Source organism: Citrus clementina, unplaced genomic scaffold (assembly GCF_000493195.1).
Source record: "Citrus clementina cultivar Clemenules unplaced genomic scaffold, Citrus_clementina_v1.0 scaffold_8, whole genome shotgun sequence".
In the NCBI taxonomy this organism is placed as follows: Eukaryota; Viridiplantae; Streptophyta; class Magnoliopsida; order Sapindales; family Rutaceae; genus Citrus; species Citrus x clementina.
Genome location: NW_006262022.1, coordinates 17,442,485 through 17,463,384, shown reverse-complemented (window position 1 = coordinate 17,463,384; position 20,900 = coordinate 17,442,485). Strand labels below are relative to the sequence as shown.

Genomic DNA, 20,900 nt, shown 5'->3' with positions numbered 1-20,900 from the left:
AACATCCAAGTAATGATAACAAGAAAATACAAGTAATCAGTATTTTGTTTTTATCATAACAATAAACCAAAATAAATCAATCAACCTTTTCATCATAACTCGAAACAATTCTCAATACTACAGTAGACCACAAGGATGCACATACAACTGTTACTCCTCAAATTATCATTGATAGTTACAACACAAAACTCATAATCCTCAACCCTTCAAGCTGTAATCAGTTTTCATTGTTCGATATTTTCTTTTCATTTCATAATTACAACCAACTTTCATTTCATAGTCACTGAGGATTGCAAATAATAATAATAATAATAAGGAAACCAAAACATGATCAACACAGTAATCTTCCAACATTAGAAAATTCTCAAAGTACGTAAGCAAAATTTCACATATGTGCCCGTAAAAGTTTTCACTCTCTTCTGTTCTCCAGTTCAACCATGCCCAACAGATGCACATGACTTGAATTGAAGTCAATTGAGGTAGATTTTGAATTAAACTCAGAAAACTTAAAAGCATTGCTATATATATATATATATATCAATCTCAAGATAAACTCAAGTCTAACTGCTGTTTTTTATGTTTTATTTTTTCCCCTAAATTTTCTCAGCAACCAAACAAACATAAAAGGAAAATGAAACAAATGCAAAGGGGAGAAATGGACTCACCTGACCTCAGACACCATTCAAAAGCATGAAGAGTTGGGAAAAGTGAAGCCAAATGCGATACCTATTCAAATCTTTTACGAGGATAATTACAATCCTACTAAACTAAACAAAAAAGCAATAAATAAATAAATTAACGGTGATTGAAACTAAATGCTAACCCTAAAACTAAATTATTTTGAAAAACTACCAGAGATTCAAAGAGAAAAAATCAAGTTTTAAACAGCTGCTGCAGCAAAGTTGAACGAATAGCGAGCATCGGGTTGAGTGGAGCTCACTTCCTCATGGTTTCCCTCTTTTTTTCCTTTCTTTCTTTCTTTTATTTTTATTTTATCATTTAAACATTTTATTATGCTTAATCAATATTAACAAAGTAATTTTCTTAATATTCATAAAAATAATTTTCTACAATAAATAGTAAAAAAATAAAAAAATTTAACAAGATTAAATTTTCTATTAAAAGGCTGGGTCATCTTCGATTTTTGTTTAAATTGATATAAAAATTAATAATGCATAATAAATATGATTTTTAAATAAAATTTTATAAAAAAAAGAAAACATGTTTTGAATTTTTATCTTATTAATCAAATTAACTTAATTTTTAAATTATAGTGACAAGTGTTTATCACATAGCACTAAGTCATGGGTGCAGCATTAATTGAAACAAACCTATTTTTAGTAACACTAATTACAAAGTTAATGCCTTTTTTGCTGCATTATGAAAACCATGCCCAGTTCCCCCTCCCCGTCAACGTATTGTTGACTTTTAAAACACAAAATTATTTAATCAAACTAAAACATATTTAATTTGTTTATCATTAGTTTATCAAATAATAAATTCGAATGGAAAAATTATTGACCATCACCACTCACCAGCCACCGAAATCTACCTTCATCGATATAATTTTTACATCACTTTTGATACTAAGTTGAATCCTTATCCTTGAAGCTTCGTAACAGTAAATGTAATACCAAAAAATAGAGCTTCCGTTCATCGTAAATCTACGGTCAAAGTTTTGTATCTATGTATAAAATTGATGGTATGAAATTGATGTCAAAAGATACCACGATATGAATGTCGATGGCGGTTCGGGGTGGCTCATGGTGACCGACGGCGGGTAATTTTGTTATTAATATTTTAAGGTTAAAGAGACCATTAATTGTTGAGGATTTAGTTTAGAGTGCTGTGGCTTAAAAATTGAGTTACAATTGCAACGAAATAAAAGTTGAAAATAATTGATAAATATGATTTTAAAGCTTGAAAAATAATAATTTGAAAAAAAAAAATAGTGAGTAACAAAGATTTTTCATCAAATAAAAGGTCATAAACCGAGGTTGCTGCTTAAAAGCCACACCTACTAGGCAGCAACACTAAACAGGACAAAGCCAACCAACTCTACCTAACTCATGGATTAACACGTATTGAGGGATGGCCAATTTTCGGAGTACAATTTTATTTATATAAACTCAATCTACTGGATCACGTTTCATACTCAGAGACGGCAAATTGAAGATCGATCCGCATACATTTTGCTGCCTTGAAATCCTGTGGGGAAGTGGATGCTTGGTGGAAGAAGACCCATAACTAATCCAATTGGTCTTGTGGGCTTGTAAGTTAACCAACCAAATTAATCACTACTTTCAATCTCGGTCGGATTTCAACAAGAGCTTTTATATTTCTGTTTACATGTTCAATTTCAACAAACAATGTACTATATCCCCAGAGTTTTGTCGGAGCAGTTTTCAGGCAACTTTATTTGGCTGATCACCACACAAGTCCGTATAGAAAATAGATTGTTTGTTGGAATTTAATTGAGATTGAAAGTAGTGATTAGTTTGGTTAGTTATCTCACAAGCCAATCAGACCATATCTGCATAATTAGAGATTTTCTTCATCTCTCTTTCATGTTGGTCTCTTTCTTGCTCAAGGTCTTCTTCCACCAAAGCATTCATTTCCTCAAAGAAGTTCAGATTCGGTGGCAATATGACAACGAAGGCCAGTACTCTGTCAAGAATGGAGTACCCTATCAGGTAGCTCTCGAAATAGAATGTCCTTAATTCTCCTTCTTGTTCTAATGCTATACTTTGATTCAAGATGGTAGATTCTGCCATTTTGGAAATAACTCTATAGAAGAGATTTCTTCTTCATGTCTTACAAATTGGGTTTGGGGTACAACCAAGTATGTAATATAAAAATACTTTGCTTCTTTAAATTGGTTGTCATTTAATTTTTTTTATTTCAAGTGTTAGCATCAGTAAATAATGCATTTTGAGATGTGTTACGTCCAAGATAAGGATAATGATAATGAATTTCATCAGTTTTGAAATATCAAATATGCTTTTGCATTGTTGAAGTGAATCCTGAAATCATTTCAGTTGGACTTTAGAAAACTTCATTACCCTCTTGTAGATCTTCTCCCGTTTTCACACCATCTGATAATTTTAAGCTGCTGCTTCAAGCGATTTTACCAACATAGTAGTTTTCAAATCCAGGTTTCTATTTTACTTAATGTATGAATCACTAATTATAAAATCATGTTTAATAATTAATTGCATACTAAGATAAAGACCCTTTAAATAAATCTTGCTGTTTTTGTTGCTGGCTATCAAGTTAATTCAGCAGAAGCACAATGGTCTTCGGACGGCTTTAAAGCTTGCGGACAAATGCCGAAGAGTTTTCAATTTCTTCTTCTGGATAGACTCTGTCATAGCTTGTTCAATTCCCTGCTTTCATTTCGCTCATACTTGTGATCTCAAAAGTATTCATCTAATTAACCCTCTTCTCTCACACACGTCTCTCATCCGTAAAAATATTATTTTTGTTGGAATTAATTTGTATGTGATATTTTGTTGCTCGTGTTGCCAATGAACAGCTATTTGTCCAGATTATTTAACCAAGAAAGAATTTTATCAACACGTGTAAAGTATGGAAAAGATACCATGGCAAGCAACTGAGAGGCTGATTACGCACATGAGAAGCTTCTTTCAATGCTTTTCCCATGGAGAATTAATCTTTCTTTCTTGTCCTGTAATAAGTAATGTTAACTCCATTAATTATTTTAAAAAAAAATCTAATAATGAAGCTCAAAACCATTCCATAAATATGAAACTTAAATCCTCTGCATCTGACTCTCCAGGAACTGAATAAAAATGACATTTCATGTATCAGTAGTCATGTATAAACTTGAATGTGACTAGAGGTCAAATACGGAACTTGAGAATTTTTAACTGTAGGTTTCAAAATTTTTCATACTCTGTTAGGCGTGCTTGTGCCGGATGAAGCTCTGATCACTTGAACCGAAAACAACTGATAGCATTGAACTTTGTTGCTCTGGAAGAAGCCAGTAAATCTGCATCTGATATTTGGCTTCATATTCAAACTGATTTGTGGAGAACTCAAAAGGGTTACAGTTATTAGAAATTTTTTATTTTTCTTCCATGAAAGCTGGGGAAATATCACGATTCCTGTCACCTATGCTACTGAAAACAAGTTTTCTGTAAGGATTTAGCTGCCCGAAGAATCCGCTTTCCTTTGCATCTGTATTCATTACGTTTCGTAATGGATGGTATCACAAAATGAATTTCAGGATGCTTGCTTAGTAACTATGTCAATAACTGCATTTTGTGAATAAACTTCTTAATCCTAGCTATAAAAACCAAGAGAATTAACATGACAGTAGCCCAAGTGAAACAGAAAGCCATAAACAGTGTATCAATAGAAGTATACCTTGACAAACTCTAGAAATTTTGGTGGCCTGCTTAGGGATTCAAGAAGTAAGCCGATATGCTTGAACTTGCTCTTTTTCCATGGACTCCAAACCTGGAAATTGTCCAATATCATGTCCTTCGAGCGACTGAAAGTCTTTGTGTAAACTGACAGCAAATTCCTCAGGACAAACTCCACTTCCTAAATAGTCTGCAATCTACATGGACCAATTACGTTATTTATATAAGAATAATCAAGCTTCAAGCTAACGTTGTTGAAACTTGTCTGATATTTCAATCTGATTGAAGCCAATCTACAAATTATAGATGTCCATATAGGGATAGAATGGTTGTCTTAGATTTATTTTATTTTATTTTTTTATATCAACCATGAAATATATAGTTACATGCACAAAATAAAACCAAGTAAGCAAATGACAATCATATTCTTGCTTACATGATTGGCAAGAGCCATGCCACTCAATGCAGCTGACTCTACGCTTGAACCCAACAGCCAATCCCCACATGTACCGGAAGTGTCTTAGATTTATTTTATTTTTTTATATCAACCATGAAATATATAGTTACATGCACAAAATAAAACCAAATAAGCAAATGAAAATCATATTTTTGCTTACATGATTGGCAAGAGCCATGCCACTCAATGCAGCTGACTCTACGCTTGAACCCAACAGCCAATCCCCACATGTACCGGCCCTTCCATGAGGATCAAAGATACATGGAATACTTGGAGTATTAGTAGAGCTGCACCCTACACATTCCCCCCCCCCCCCCCCCCCCCCCCCCCCCCCAAAAAAAAAAAAAGATATATAAATAAACAAATAACTAATTCATCACAGAGGAACTATTGTCTTAATTATGAAATTCTCAAGTTGTTTTATATGTTTAATAAATTGGAATGACATGTTCCATGTTTTTTTCAAATGAGCATAACAGGAAAATAGAACTAGGACCATACACAAGTCCACACAATAACTTGTCAAGCTTGTCCAAATCAACCACTCATTCTAAACCAACACCAACAGCAAATAGTTACAGGTCAAGTAGGTTACAAGGATCCAAATTGGACATGATAAAAAAATGAAATTACAAGGTCATGTCCTTAAAAGTGGAGTCTTACCATAACTGGACTCGAGAATAAATGGGCTTCTGAAGTGAACCTTTCGGTCGGCTAAGTGCAGCTTCAACACCCTCGAGCATACCTGTTTTCACCTTCTCTGTTGTTGCAGTTGGGATATTTTCCTAATAAATGATTTAAAAAAATCATTAAAAATCTTGCAGAAAGCCTAAATTGCAACATATACGTATCTACACAGCACCAAAGTTCGGTGTAAAATTGAAATGTCATATTGATTCAAGTATAAAAGGGAACATAAATATGCACAAAAAGACAGAACTTATTGCAGCCTTGTTTCTATAGCTTGGAGTTCAAGCTGAAGCATGAATTGATTCAAATAGAGGTCTAGGCAATTGGTTAAAAAGTGTGCCAATGCTATTATATTATCATGTGTAAGCAAGTACTTTAAGCAAGACCCACATTTATATACAAACTGACCTGTGGAACCTTGTTTCGTTTTCCGTAAGCTGCGGTGCTGAAGAAGGTCCAACAGTGAGGAGCATCACTCTGAGAATTCAAAAGTTTTGCTGAGCTATTTGCCATCCACGAGACAGAATCAACACCTTTCACAAAGGCGCCTTCAAATGTTGATGCACTGCCCAGTGGGAGGGGGTCCTCAAATGCAGCAAGAAGGGGCCATATAGAACTTAGTTCCAGCCTCTACAAACCAGGCAAATGCATTATGACTCTTCAAAATAATTAGAATTGGCCAATACTGAATAAAACATAGGCTAGATAATATTAAAAGAACTGAATATTTCAATGCATATACCTTCATTTGTCTAGCTATTTGAGGTAAGCCAGATGAACCAAGCAACCGGTTTGCACATTTTCCTATCATTACATGAAGGAACTATTATTACAAAGCTAAGCCAAAATGTAAACAGGAAAAGACATAGGCAATCAACAGTCGAAAGAGTAAGCAAATAAACATAACCTCGACTTCTGGATCTAGAAACCTAATCTGGTTGTTAAATTTATATAGATATTTTTTAACTCTTCCATAACAACCTACGTAATACTCAACGGCCCTTGAATGCATGACACAGCTTGAAAGTCTGGCTCATCTTATTCTAACCTAACTAATAGCCATTCAATACCAGTCTTCCAGTTGATTAAATTTACAAGTTGCTCTTAATCTTACTTCTAATCTAGCCATCATTTTCTCCAAATTGACAGTGAAAATCAGTATGAAATTCTATGAAGTTTTCAGCGCTTTTTGAAGTCCTAGTATCCCAGAAAACATAAGAACTCAGCGAACTACAAAGTCATATAATGTAACACTAATGCTGCGTTTACTTTTTGGATTGGAGTGAGAATCCTGAGGAGTGGGAATCCTTGGATTAGGAGTGTGGAGTGGGAGTGGGAGTAGGGTGTTTACTTAGACTAAATGAAAGTATGGATTGTTAATCAGAATCCCAATTATTGTTTACTTTGTCTTGGATTGAGAGTAAATTATTTTAAATTATAATTTTATCCTTATGTACAGAATCATAATTTGTAATTAAAAAATTAATAAAAAATATATTTAGAAAATAAAATAAAAATTTTATTATATTTATAAATTAATAATAATTACTAATATTCTTAATTATGTGAATCATAATTTTTTATTAATTTAAATTTAAATTATGTGAATAAAAATTATTAATAATAGCAACACAAATGAAATATTATTATTGATAATATAGTACAAAATTAATATTTTTTTAGAATAAAATATTTATTATTATTAATTAAATAAATAATTAATATTTATTAAAATTAATGTTTAATATTATTAATTTAAATATAATATTTATTTATTTTTATTTTATTAAATTTAATAAAATAAATATGATATAATTATTATTTTTAATAAATATGATATTATTTATTTTATTAAATATTATTTATTTATTTTAATTTTAATTATAATGATAAAATGGGAAGAGGAGGGAGTGGATTCCCACTCCCACCTCCCCCCATGGGAGTGGGAATCCCACTCCCCACTCCAAAATTGAGTGGGACCCACGGATTCCCACTCCCACTCCCCTCTTTTTTAAGGTAAGTAAACACTGGAGTGGGAGGAATCCACACTCCACACTCCCACTCCAACAAGTAAACACTACCTAAATGCATTCTAAGGGTATTCCAGGATGGTTAGGGAGAGGGACCCCTTCCATAGGAGTTTGGATTTGGGTAGGGCTTCGCTGTAATGAACCAGATTATTTGCCATTCCTAATCCACTGTAATGATAGAGAGTAAAATCAGAAATATAGATATATTTTTTTCCAATAGCAAAGCCAATTGTCACATTCATGCAACTGCAAAAAACAATAACCTGCATTTTTGGAATGCAAATGTAAGACTATAACAATCCACAGAGAGAGAAAACGAGAAAGGATAGCAGCACTGAATCACCCTTATGAGCAATAACAACCACGTCAAACTGCCCACGTAGTTTCACATTCTCGCTCAAGTGCCACATCCCGTTAAATAGCTCAAGATTACTTATCCAGCAAGGTCTCACTATGCTAAACATAGAGGTCTGCAACAAGAATCAAAATGAATTAAGCCAAGGCATGAGGGACAGAGGAACTTATTTACTTGATTTAAAAGTAAAGGTATGCCATTTAAGATGTTGTATATAACTAACTCCAACTCACTATGAATAATCCATTATCCATATATGGAGCCTGTTACATCACAGGAATTGTAGTCATCATACAGCGGTGCAAAATGTTCATGCTGGTTATTCTTTTCGTCAGTTATGATCATTATCGGCACATTTCATTAAGTATAGTCATGCAGCCTAAGCAGTTAAAATCATGTGACCATGTAATTATAGCTTTTAGTTTCATATACTCTTATCTTCGTTCTCTGGTCGAACCTCAACGGTATAATGATTTTGGGACTTTGAATACCCAGGCAGCAATACTACCTTCTTCAAAACAATAATTCGGTTTTTTTACCATTGTGATTTAATTAGACAATTTTCCCCTTTTAATGCAAAGAAGCATGATAGAATCAGCAAGAAAAGAAAACAAAAGCAAAACAAAGATTTGCCACCTGGGCCAATAAAGAGTCTGCAAGAGGGCGCATCCCATTAACACCAATGTATTTTGGAGGTGAAGAAGGAAATGGAGTGAATTGGCCACCCACTTCAAGCTCTCCAATCACACCTTCCATGGTTGCACCAGACCTCTCTCCAACCAACCATCAACCAACTCACGAAACCGAGAATCATTCACAGTAAAGAATTGAGCAGCATGATCAAATATCAGTGGTTGAGGACCTATCATTCTGGTTCCCATTCTTCTTCCCAAGCCATGATTCCCCTGATATAGCAAAGCACGGTGTTAAGAATACATAAATGTGGTTGACTAAAATATTTGATAAACCCCCACTTATATTTAGCAGCTAATGTTTTAATTTCATTCGTCAACAAATGCGGATCAAAAGTCACAATACCTCAACTCCAAAACATGCTTATAATCAAAATTCGATGCATAACAACACATGCTAGACCGTTAACAGCACATTTTTCAATCACCATTACACGAGCGTATGCTCTCAAATACAAACACAACCTAACCATATTAAACAGATAATTGAATTGGCCACCCACTTCAAGCTCTCCAATCAGAAACACAAAAGTACAGAAAAAAAAAAACCAAGAAACCAGACGAATGACAAACCGTGTCAAAAACAGTGGACTTGACACCTCTCTTATCCCAACTCAGAGCACAAGCGAGACCGGCCATGCCTCCACCAATAATCCCCACACGCGGGTCACTGGAGACAGGTGCAGTGAACGTGACTTGCTCTTGAGCGAATGTTTTCTTATCGAGCTGACCTTCTCGAGCTGCCATACGACGATCTTCTGCGGTTTCTTGAAGTGGGTTTTTTAGCATTGGCGTTGTTGGGTTTTGGTTGAGAAGAAGTTGCTTCAATGGTTGAAGTTAGTGTCTTTGCTTTTGAGAGTCTTGAGGATTTTGGGCGTTTAAGGGGTTGACGAATCAGAGAAGATGAAGGTGCAGAGGAAATTAAAGTGGTCATCATTTACTGGTAGTTTTATTCGTTATAATCTTGTTCCTTATCCTACGTTTTATACTTGATTCTGCCCTGCTCTCTGATTTATCTTGTTACGACATAATTTGATATCTAATTTATTTTCACTAAATAATTTAGACTGAAATATGTGTGTAAATTGTAATAATTTTGAAAAAAGAAATAGAAAGAAAAGTTCAATGCCACATACAATATACACTTCTCCAAATATTAGTAGAAACATATTTTCAAGTTAATGACCCACAGACCTTTTGATTATACTACTAAGTGTATGTACCTAGATACCGAATAGATTTTAGATTATAATATGTGAAAATTGTAACAATTGAAGGGGGAAAAAAAACAGTTCAATGCTGTCCAATATATATAATATACATTTGGGATAAATAGTTGTTTCACTTGTTTTGTTTTTTGTCTTTTTTTAGTGTAATTTGCTGTTGCTTCTTATTATGATTGATGGCTGTTTTTTCTTATTGACTAACTTGAAAATTTTAATTATTTGCAGGGGAGAATTCAGTTGGATATTACTAGGTTCTATAAATTATTTGGCATAAGTGTTTTATTGGAAATTGAACCTGCAGCAACAAAGTTTGATTTAAGATACAAGGATCATAAAATTGTGATGCGTAGATCAAAATTAGAAGAAAGAATGTCCACAGAATCTTGATACAACTCGTATACATGTACAAAAGATTTCAAAAACTGCCACTCTCAAGTTCATTACTATTGCTTGAGCTAACAATATGTCAGATGAAACAACAATTTAGTCCATGTTAACTGCTTAGTACGAACTCCACCACTTCCTAAATAATCTGCAATCGATGTAGATCACATTATTTATATATGAATAATCAAGCTTCCAGCTTATTTTTTAAATTCCTTCCCTGATATCTCAAACTAAATTGATGCCAAGTATAAAAGTTCATGTTTAAATGCCCCCATATAGGAATATAAATGTTGTGTTATAGATCACTTTACTTGATACTAATTGTTGATCATCACACACACACACACACACGCAGAGCTATAGGACTTTGATCAGGTGGGCGATATATCTCGCTCTCCAAAAGCGTGTGAGAGAGAGCCGTGCAGTAGGAAGCAAAAAGCTGCACAGCTCTCTTCAAGATGAGGCTGATCATGTTGGATCTTGGAGAGCGAGATCGCCTACCTGATCAGATCTCATTATATATATATATATATATACACACACACACACACACATACACACACTAATCCAAGAATTTTGGATTGTATTAGAGTTCAGGATGTGTTTACAAAACTGTAAACAAACTTTTATAATGTTGTAAACCAGGTTTATAACACTGTAGAACAATGAAAAATGAATGTCAAGTCCCAGACTTATTAGAAGCTATATAAGTATAGCCAATGAGCTAATGAAAATCATATAATTTTCTTACATGATCAGCAAGAGCCATGCCAGTTAAGGCTGCTGACTCGCCGGCTCTAAACTTGAACCCACAGCCAATTGCCAAATATACCATCCCTTCCATGGGGATAAAGATACATGGCATACTCGGAGTATTAGTCGGAAGAGCCGCATCTGCACCCGAAAACACAATCCCAAAAAAGACAAATCAAACTAAGTCATTGCAAAGGAACGCAGTTTTCATAAATTTCTAGGCTAATCATGATTGTTTAGAAAACTTTAATGAAACTCTCAAATTATTTCAAATATTTAAGAAATTGGAATCACATGTTCCATTTCGTTTTTCAGATGAGCATAACCAGACTATCCAAATCGGCCACTCTTTTTGAAGCTAAACTGCAATATAAATCTATACTGTAAAATTGAAATATCATATTGATTCAAAATATAAGGCGGAAAATCAAGCTAATATTATTTCCAAGACAAAAAGTGCACATAAAACTGACCTCATTGCGGCCTGTTTCAACAGCTTGGGATTTCAAGCTGAAGTGTGAATCTATTCTACCATGCTAGTGCTCTCAGCAATTGGTTAAAAAGTGCATGAAAGTAAACATATATGTATTTATGAACCTTAATTCGCTTTCCGTACCCCCTCACTAATTATCAGAAATCAAATAGCATTATCGTAAGAACTGAAAAAATATTCACACAGATAAGGACATCAACCCATTATTGTAAGAACTAAAAATGGCATCAGAACATCAACTCAAACATTACTATTTCACAAACATCTTCAGATGTCTGCAATAAGATAAAACGACGATTGCAGACACAGTACATCAGAGATACTTAAGAAAATGCACCTTCAAAGTTGCTTCTCTCTTCCTCCAAAGCTTTGTGCTTTTGCTCTAATTTAGTACAAAACTAGAAGATGGAAATGACAAGAAGATACAAAAACATTATTTAGATAACACATTTGAAAATAAATTTTATATTTAATTATTTGATAAATGAAAAATACCTCCTCCTGTTTCCTAGCACGTTCAGAACATCCAAATTTTGGAGCCATTCCAACAATTACCTTGTGTATAGATGCTGCCATTCTATGTATATCAAAGCCAACAATAGTTAAAAGCACACTAAAATAAGAAACAAAGGATTCGAATTCATCAAAAAGCTTCTCGTTATCAAGTTGCGATAGCTTCTGTGATTCGGGGGTGAGTTTCCAAAAGAAATTGCAGAATATCAAAGACTAGCAACAACTTAAAATCCATAATTTGTGCAACATTGATCATTGCAAACAAGATCAAGATGATTTTGAATTCCCATCAGACTTCACGCACCATACAAATTGCTTATTCAGTTAGCTAGATATTCTTTTTGAAGTTAAAGCAAATAGGATAACAAGATTACAGATCTATGAGCTACGGATTTCCCCATGCTGCACCAGGGAAGCAAAACAAAACAAAGGCTATGATGTAGAGCAGTTCCAATGAAATCAAGCATACAGACTGAATCAAGAAGGCATATAGTGGGAAAAGATTCCTAACACGAAAATAAAACGAAAATATAGTAAAGTGATTAAGATTTTTTTAAAAATTTTTCTTGAACAGATCTAAGGAAACCTACAATTTAATGCAAGAAAAACTATTTTTAGGTAACTTTATAAGGTACAAACTCCATTGGTTGAATTTGTTATCTATTTGCTAGGTAAAGTTGCCCGACTCCTTACAAATAGTTGGAATTCTTTTGCCTCTTCAGACCACCAATTATATTGGCTGTAGTTAATGTCAAGTTTCTCGTTAAGTTCATTGATCCTTCAACTTAATAATAAAGAATAGCAGCATTCACAATTTATCCAATTGAGGATTTAAGTTACCTGTGAAGTCTTCTTTAGCATAGGGGACTGCGCATTATTGCTATCAGCTGCAGTTTCAGTCCCACCATGTCTAGTTGTGCCTGAAGCACGTTTTTCAGTTGCCAGAGCAAAGGGCTGTAGGACAGTGAGACTTGTACGCACATTAGCAGGACCACGAGATTTAGATGGAGAGTTTGACTTTTGCACTTCCGGCTAGTCATTTGTGTCATCAGTTACATCAACATCAAAATTTTTACATTCCACATCAAGTTCATCTTGTTTCTCATTACAATTTTTGAACGAGATTTCTTCAGTGCATTCTTTCACCTTGTAGTCCTTTAGATCAACATTGTCTTCTGAGATTTTTCGAGCCACGTGAACTTTATCACAAGATGCATCATTTGAATTCGGTACAACTCCATTTGACTTCTTATCCATGTGTACATCTGTGAGTTCCCTCCCTATCACCCTGCACTATAATTTCACATTTATAGTATGACGATGCAACAAGGATTTTAGAAAAAAGATTAGCCCACTCCAAACGAATGTCGTTTGTTGATTTCAGCTAGAGTGTGGTGTCCTTTGCATTGAGCTGTTAACCACAAAATCATTGTTGTTGGACTTCCAAATCAACGCCACATATATATGCTACAAACCAAACCTATTGATATTATTTATCAGTAACACACATTGTTCTTTACCAAATAAATGTATGCTATTATATTCTTCATGTACCTCATGACATAATAGCCTCACTCCATGTTGTCCGGTTGTTGCTATGTCTATTCACAGTTAAAAACCAAAAAGTTAATTACAAATTACATTTGTGTTAGTAAAAGTAGTAGCCACACCGCATTCAGGTAAGGTAATTTATTTTACCTCCACAAATCTCATCTTAGATATATATTGTGAACAGTGTCATGGCGTTGTATGAAAAACTACAAGAGTATCTCCAAAATACATTGAAGAAACCTAAAATATGAATGGTATCGAATGGAAAGGAAACATATGCTTTAAGGATCTGGTCTAAATTAGGATTAGGATTGCCCTTTCGGGATCCAAATAGAACATTTCCTTTTTCACCACATCAATAATCCAATGGAAGCTAAGAAGGGGGGCAAAAAAAGTAGAAGAAGAATAAAGCATGAATTATGAAACACATGCTAAAATAGATGAAGACAGATCAGAACACTAAATTGGAATTTAAAATTAACGAACCTGGGTTACATGGTATGAATATGACTTGTCCAGTTTGGGCATTTTTCAATTAACATACCTGAGGTTATTCTCATAATTCTCTGAATAAACTAGAAGAGCATGTCATGTCAGTTTAAATAGGAATGTGACTATTTTTCACTCAAGGAAAGCTCTATGAATTGTCTCAAATCCTATTACTGTTTGTATTGTATTCCTCGAAGAACATGCTTTTAAGACCAGCTCCTGACCATTTGCTTTCTTTCAATAAGCTTCATATGCCAAATGCAAGACTTAAAAGATACATCCATTAAGGAAATAGGACGGTTACAAGGACAGTCCTATTCCTGTAGGCTCAAAGGAAATTTTATTCAGTATGCCACAAACCAAATGTCATTGCAGTTAATGTAGCAATGGCATTCAAATAGCAATAATAATATACTAAGCGTACGTAATTACCCTACAACTTTTTTCCACCTAACAAATAATATCAAAATTGCTATGATTTGTATCCTAATGACCAAATTGCACATTTATATTTTGAAATAGTGATTATCAAAAACTGAATAGCATAATCAAACAAATTTCGACGCTAACAATTGAAAAAAACCTATGTAGTGTTATTGAATGTACCCCCACCTATACCTTCATGTGAGTGGAGTATTGAGTACCTTAGGGGACTCTGACCCAATTAAGATTTAAGCGCAGCTGTCCAATACTCTGTTACTTATTCTTAAAGATAAGAGATTCGTTATAATAGTGATGTAAGTTGCATCAATCGCGGAGTTCACATTAAACAAATACAAAATTGTATTAGATGAACTACTCTAGTTTGCTTGGTTTACCTATGTGATTGTCATTATATAGGTAATCAAAGTCCATCCTTAAAATTGGAAAAAGGAAAAAAAAAAAATTTAACGCACACAATATCATTTAACACAACTGAAATTACTGGTTCTTAAAAAAAGAAATAATAATAATAATAATAAGAAGAAGAAGAAGAAGAAGAAGAAGGAAATAGACAAAGGTCTTATTTTAATTATTAATATTATTACACACAAAACTCCCAGACAAACCAAAGAAAGAAAATAAAAGGAAGAAGTACAACATAGTAAATTGGAACATCTGCTCTGGAGTTCTCCAGTACTAGTCCAGAGTTTATTTCCAATTTTCAAACAGACAAACAAAACACTCATACAAAAACGACACAACAAGGAGAACACGATATAGGAAATACCATATTCCAAACACACCAGCTTAATTATTAGTTAGGAGTCGTCGCCAGTAAGCTCATCGCAAGCGAACTTGCAACCTGCCAGGAGACAAGCTTCAGCCAAACCTCCGAGCAACCTTGATTTTAATATCTTTTCTTTCTTTTTCTTGCCATCCTTCGATGGCTTCTTCTTGAACGTGACCGTCAGGACCCCGGGATCATCCATGGAGGTCTCAAACCCATCCGGGTTCACACCATGCGGCAATACGAAGCTCTCGCAGGAGCCTCCTTCCTTTTTCTCGTTCAGCTGCTGGCCTATTATAAGAAATTGTCGATCTACGACGCCGACGACGAGATCTTCTTTCTTCGTTTCTGCTGAAAGACCCGCTTTGGAGTGGATAACTCCGTTGGCTTCTTTATCATCAGGCTCAAGCCAGCCCATGGGGGCCATGTCGCAGGAGCTTTTTACGGTACTACATGAAAGCTTACTATTGATGGGCATAAGTTTTTTGAAACGGACAGTAAGGAGCCCCGTCTGATCCATTGAGGTCTCGAAGCTATCCGGGTTGAGACCTACTGGCAAGTTGACATACATACCAAAGTATTGATTGAGAGAGGTGCCTGCTTCCTCTGATATGAACAACTTATGATCTTCAATCGCAACCTTTACACCCTCTTGCTTCGTCCCTGATGCAAGAGGCAACTTGAAGAGAACAGTGTTCTCATCTTCCTCCCAGAACACAGAGTGCATTTTGATTTATGACTTCAAGACAAGGGTTTCAGTTGAACGAGCTGTGATCTATGATGGGGGTGAGAAAATGGGTAATGTCACCATTCAACAATAAGCATGGTGAGCACGCCTTCAGGAACCGTTGATGCACGATCCGACGGTTCTTTCAGATGCGGTGGTGGCTGAAAGAAAGAGAGACGTGGGGCGTCCGATCGAACACAGTGAACGGCCAAGATTGCTCCCTAATAAGACAAGAATGGTTGGGTGTGTAAGAACCATATAGTAAGGTATATGGTGCGCGTGGAGACGTGGCACAATCTCGGCCCCCCATGGTCAAAATTTGCCAATCCTACGGTCTCTTACGGCGGAAACGTCACAAAATTTTCTTTATTTCTAATCCCAACTAAACTCGTGTAAATAGATTACTATTCCCATAATTCTTGACCAGATTTGAGTTTAATACACATAATTTATTTCTGAAGTTCTTCACTCCCACATATCAGGGGCTTTGAAGAATGATAAGAAACTCAAAACTTTATCCCAACGAAACTGTAATCCGAGCAGCATTTGCGTAGAAAGCCATTTTGAAGATTCTATGGTTGGTTTTCTTGTGGTCTAAAATCAATGGAAATATTTGAAATTAATCGTTTTAAAATAATCGGGAAGTAAGCACATCATCAAAGTGATTTTTACCAGCCAATAACTCTTGACGCATGGACAGACGGGCTAAGGATCCGCCATTATTTGAATCAAGATTATTGTTATTAGCAGTGACCAGTTGCCGAAGGCATCTTAGTCTTCGCTCACCACCACTAATGATTTTATCTGTTAGGTTAGCCATTATACAAGTATGGGTATTGAAAATGAAGTCACCACCAGTAAGGAGTTTAACGAGTGGGGAGAAATAAGGTTATTTTAGCTTGGATTAAAGTGGGGGTGTCAAACAACGAAGGCCAACACTCTGCGAACTTGAAAGCCTTGCTGAGTTATCGCCATCCATGAAACACAATCAACTCCTTAACACAGGCTCCTTCCAATGTCGCGGCACTGTCTAGCGGAAGGGGATCCTCAAATGAAGAAAGAAGAGCCCATATTGAGCTTAAGTATAGCCTCTAAGAACCCACGAAATGCATCATAAATCTTCAAAACAACTAAAAGATGGTCTGACTCTCAATAATGCAAAGGCTAGAAAATATTAAACAAACTGAATATTTCAAAGTATATACACCTTAAATTGTCTTACAATCTGACAAGAAACTGAAAGGAAAAAAAATAAAAAGCTGATCTATAAAACCACTCTGGTTATTAAATTTAAACAGATGGTTTTCCGATGCCACATCCCATTAAATGGATCAAGATTACTTATCCACCAAGGTCTCATTACATTAAACTGAAGAAGTCTGCAACAAGCATATCAAAACAGAGTTAGACTATAAACAACATAGCTGAAGGACAAAGGAACTTGATTTACATAATCTAATGCCTTGATAAGATGTTGTTTACACCTAACTCCATTCACTATTAATGCTGCATATAGAAGCTTGTTATTTCGCAGGAATTGTATTAATAATACAGTGGTGCAAAATGTTTGTGCTAGTTTTCTTTTCCTCAGTTACAATCTTTATAGCCAGTATTTCATTATGTCACCCATGCAGCCTAAGCAATTGAAATCACATGACAATGTAAAATTCGCTTCTGATCTTCCTTGTGCAATTAAACCTCAAAACTGTGATGATTTTGGGACTTTGAATCATTAGCATAGAACTGCACTTGGGAGGATCGACCCAAGTTGCAACCCTACCTACCAGCAAACTTCAAATCAATATAGTAGTTGCTTACCATTGTGGTTTAATTAAACAATATTCCCCTATTTTTTTATGCAAAGAAGCATAAAAGAATTAACACAAAAGCAAACGTAGATTGTCACCTGGGCTAATCAAGAGTCGGCAAGAAGGCACATCCCATTAATACCAATGTATCTTGGAAGTGAAGAAGGAAATGGGGTGAATTGACCACCCACTTCAAGCTCTCCACAGATGCACCAGACCTCTATCCAACCAACCATCAACCAACTCACCAAACCAAGAATCATTCACGGTAAAGAATTGAGCAGCATGATCAAATATCAGTGGTTGAGGACCTATCAATCTGGTTTCCGTTCTTCCTCCCAAGCCATGATTCCCTCGATAAAGCAAAGCATATTAAAATAAACAAAATAAATACAACGAATCATTGCATGGATGTGGCTGACCAACTCAGCACTCAACTCAGATACACAAAATTCAAGTTTCACAAGTTTGAATAACTCAAGTTGAGTCCCATTTTGGTGGCAGGATAATTTTGAAAGCATAAAAACTTTGATATTTGAACCAAAAGTCACAATAACTCAATCACAAAAATGGCAATAATCAAATCAAAATTTCATTCCAAAAAGGATTGCGATGGCCTAAGTTGCATATACACTCAAGTGTCACAATGGCTACAAGCAATGAATGATAACGCACAAAGCCCTTGTCATGGTATATAAACATATATATAAATATATTTTTTGTGTGCGTGTGTGTGTGTAGACATATAATGATGAACAAATGCGACACTGTTGATAGCAAAATATTTCAATTACCAATAAATAAGCATTACCCTCATCGATGACTGCAATCAAATTATCCCAGTAATAAAAGCAAGACAATTAATATATGAGAATAACCCAAGTGAAATAAATCCATAAACAATGTGTTGATAGAAGCATATCTTGACAGCTCTAGAAATTTTCATGGCCTGCTTGCATTCAAATGGTAAGTTGATAGCTTGAACTTTTTCTTTATCCATGGACTCTAAACCCAGAAACTCATTGTGTAAAATGACAGCAAACACCTGAGGTCCAACTCCACCACTTCCTAAATAATCTGCAATCTACATAGAACAATTACATTATTTATATATGAATAATCAAGCTTTAATCTTATGTTTGAAACTCGTCTTATATTTCGAACTGCATTTAAGCCAATACACTAATTTATATTTAAATGTCCATATACAGGGATATAAAGGTGGTGTTGCAGATTTTTTTTTTTTAATTTGATAATAATTATCAATAATGAAATATACATTTGTATGTGCAAAACAAAACCAAATTGGAAAAAGAAACTCATACTCTTGCTTACATGATCAGCAAGGAGCCATGCCACTTAAGGCAGCTAACTCTAAACTTGAACCCAACAGCCAATCACCACATATACCAGCCCTTCCTCAGGGATCAAAGATATACATTGAATACTTGGAATACTAGTTGGAAGAGCTGCACCCCTATACATCCCAAACAAAAAAGGATAAATACCTAAATCAACATAAGGGAACCCGGAATTTTCTCAATTATGAAATCCTCAAGTTGTTTTAAATATTTAATAAATTGCAATCACACGTTCCATCTCATTTGAAAAACGAGTATCAGAAGAAAGTAAAAGTAGGGACTTACACACAAGTGCACACAATAACTTGCTAAGGCTGTCCAAGTCAACCGCTCATTCTAAAGCTACAGCAACAGAAAATAGTCACAGCCCAAGTAGGTCACAGGGATTCAAACAGGACACGATAAATATGAAATCACAAGATAATGCCCAAACAGTGGAGTCTTACAATAATTGGACTTGAGTATAAGGGCTTCTGAAGTGAACCTTCTGGCAGGCGAAGTCCTCGAGCATACCTGTTTTCACCTTCTCTGCTGTTGCAGTTGGGATATTTTCCTAATAAATGATATATAAAAAAATCATACAAATATTGCAGAAAGCCTGAGTAGCAACACATACATATCTACACTGAAGTTTTGTATTGATTCAAGAATAAAAGGGAAAATAAAGCTAATCTTGTTGCAAAGTCTATATGCACAAAAAGACTGGACTCACCGCAGCCTTGTTCTTTTTTTTTTTTTGGGGGGGGGGGGGGGGAGCGGGGGATTTCAAGCTGAAGTACGAATGGATTCAACAGGTCTATTTTTTCAGCATGGAAAAATTTTCCCCAACCGTAGAAAGCTCCTGCGACCTTGAAAACGTCATCTTTCTTCTGCAGCTTGCCTATTACAAGTAACTTGCCACCTTCTATGCCAACCATCGGATAAGTCTTCAGCATGATTCCATTCCATGGTGACGTCTTTGAGGTCACAGGAGCCTTCTACAGTACAAGAGGAGCCTTCTACAGTACAAGGAAGAATAGGCATAACTGTTTTCAAAGTGACAGTTAGAACCCCGCATCATCCATCGACGTCAATGGCTTCACACGGACTGCAACCATACAAACACAGGGTGTAGATCTGCTTATTTTCGATGACGAAATGGCACTTTTTGAGATTTGAATACAAGAGAAGGGATTTTCAGGTCGGCAAGCAAAAGAATGGAGAGTGGAAGAAGAACCCTAGGTCGTTAGAGACGAGTAAAGTAAGAGTTTTTTTTTTTTTTTTTTTTTTTGAAACTGATTAAGTTTGCATTACACAGATATATATACAACTGCTATGACAGCAGGTCATTACACTGATATTATTTACAATCAGATATATATACATGGGACTTATATTATTACATTTTTATTCTATGAAGTACATGCCCATCCCAAATACCCCTGATATTATTTACAATCAGATATATATACATGGGACTTATATTATTACATTTTTATTCTATGAAGTACATGCCCATCCCAAATACCCCTCACGGAGGAGGGATGTCTCTACTCCACTCGCATTTCGCAAGGGAGAAAGACGTTTATAGAAATCTCCACACAATTATGTTTAATTGGAGGAGGTTGAGTCCGTGGGGACTCGAACCATTGCCCTCAAAGTCATGCTTAACTTTGAGGGCAATAGTCCACCACTGGGCTACAAGCCCAAGTGGCGAGTAAAGTAAGAGTTGCTTTGCATTTAAGTGGCGCTACTCTAAAGTCATCTAAAAACCCATCTCATATTTACGAT

At 35.2% G+C, this 20,900-nt stretch overlaps 2 long non-coding RNA genes and 1 pseudogene across 2 annotated transcripts; all 3 read right to left on the bottom strand.

Moving 5' to 3' along the window:
- Positions 1–2,951: 2,951 nt before the first annotated feature.
- LOC18033938 lies at positions 2,952–4,892 on the bottom strand. The gene is made up of 4 exons (XR_002903959.1): positions 4,825–4,892; positions 4,390–4,585; positions 3,916–4,200; positions 2,952–3,688 (listed from the first exon to the last, which is right to left on the bottom strand). It is a non-coding gene; the product is annotated as an uncharacterized LOC18033938 (long non-coding RNA).
- A 378-nt stretch (positions 4,893–5,270) lies between these two features.
- LOC18033647 lies at positions 5,271–9,573 on the bottom strand (annotated as a pseudogene).
- Positions 9,574–17,111: 7,538 nt separating this feature from the next.
- Positions 17,112–20,530, bottom strand: LOC18034867. The gene is made up of 6 exons (XR_002904291.1): positions 19,843–20,530; positions 19,577–19,683; positions 19,416–19,472; positions 19,105–19,246; positions 17,868–18,853; positions 17,112–17,340 (listed from the first exon to the last, which is right to left on the bottom strand). It is a non-coding gene; the product is annotated as an uncharacterized LOC18034867 (long non-coding RNA).
- Positions 20,531–20,900: the final 370 nt, after the last annotated feature.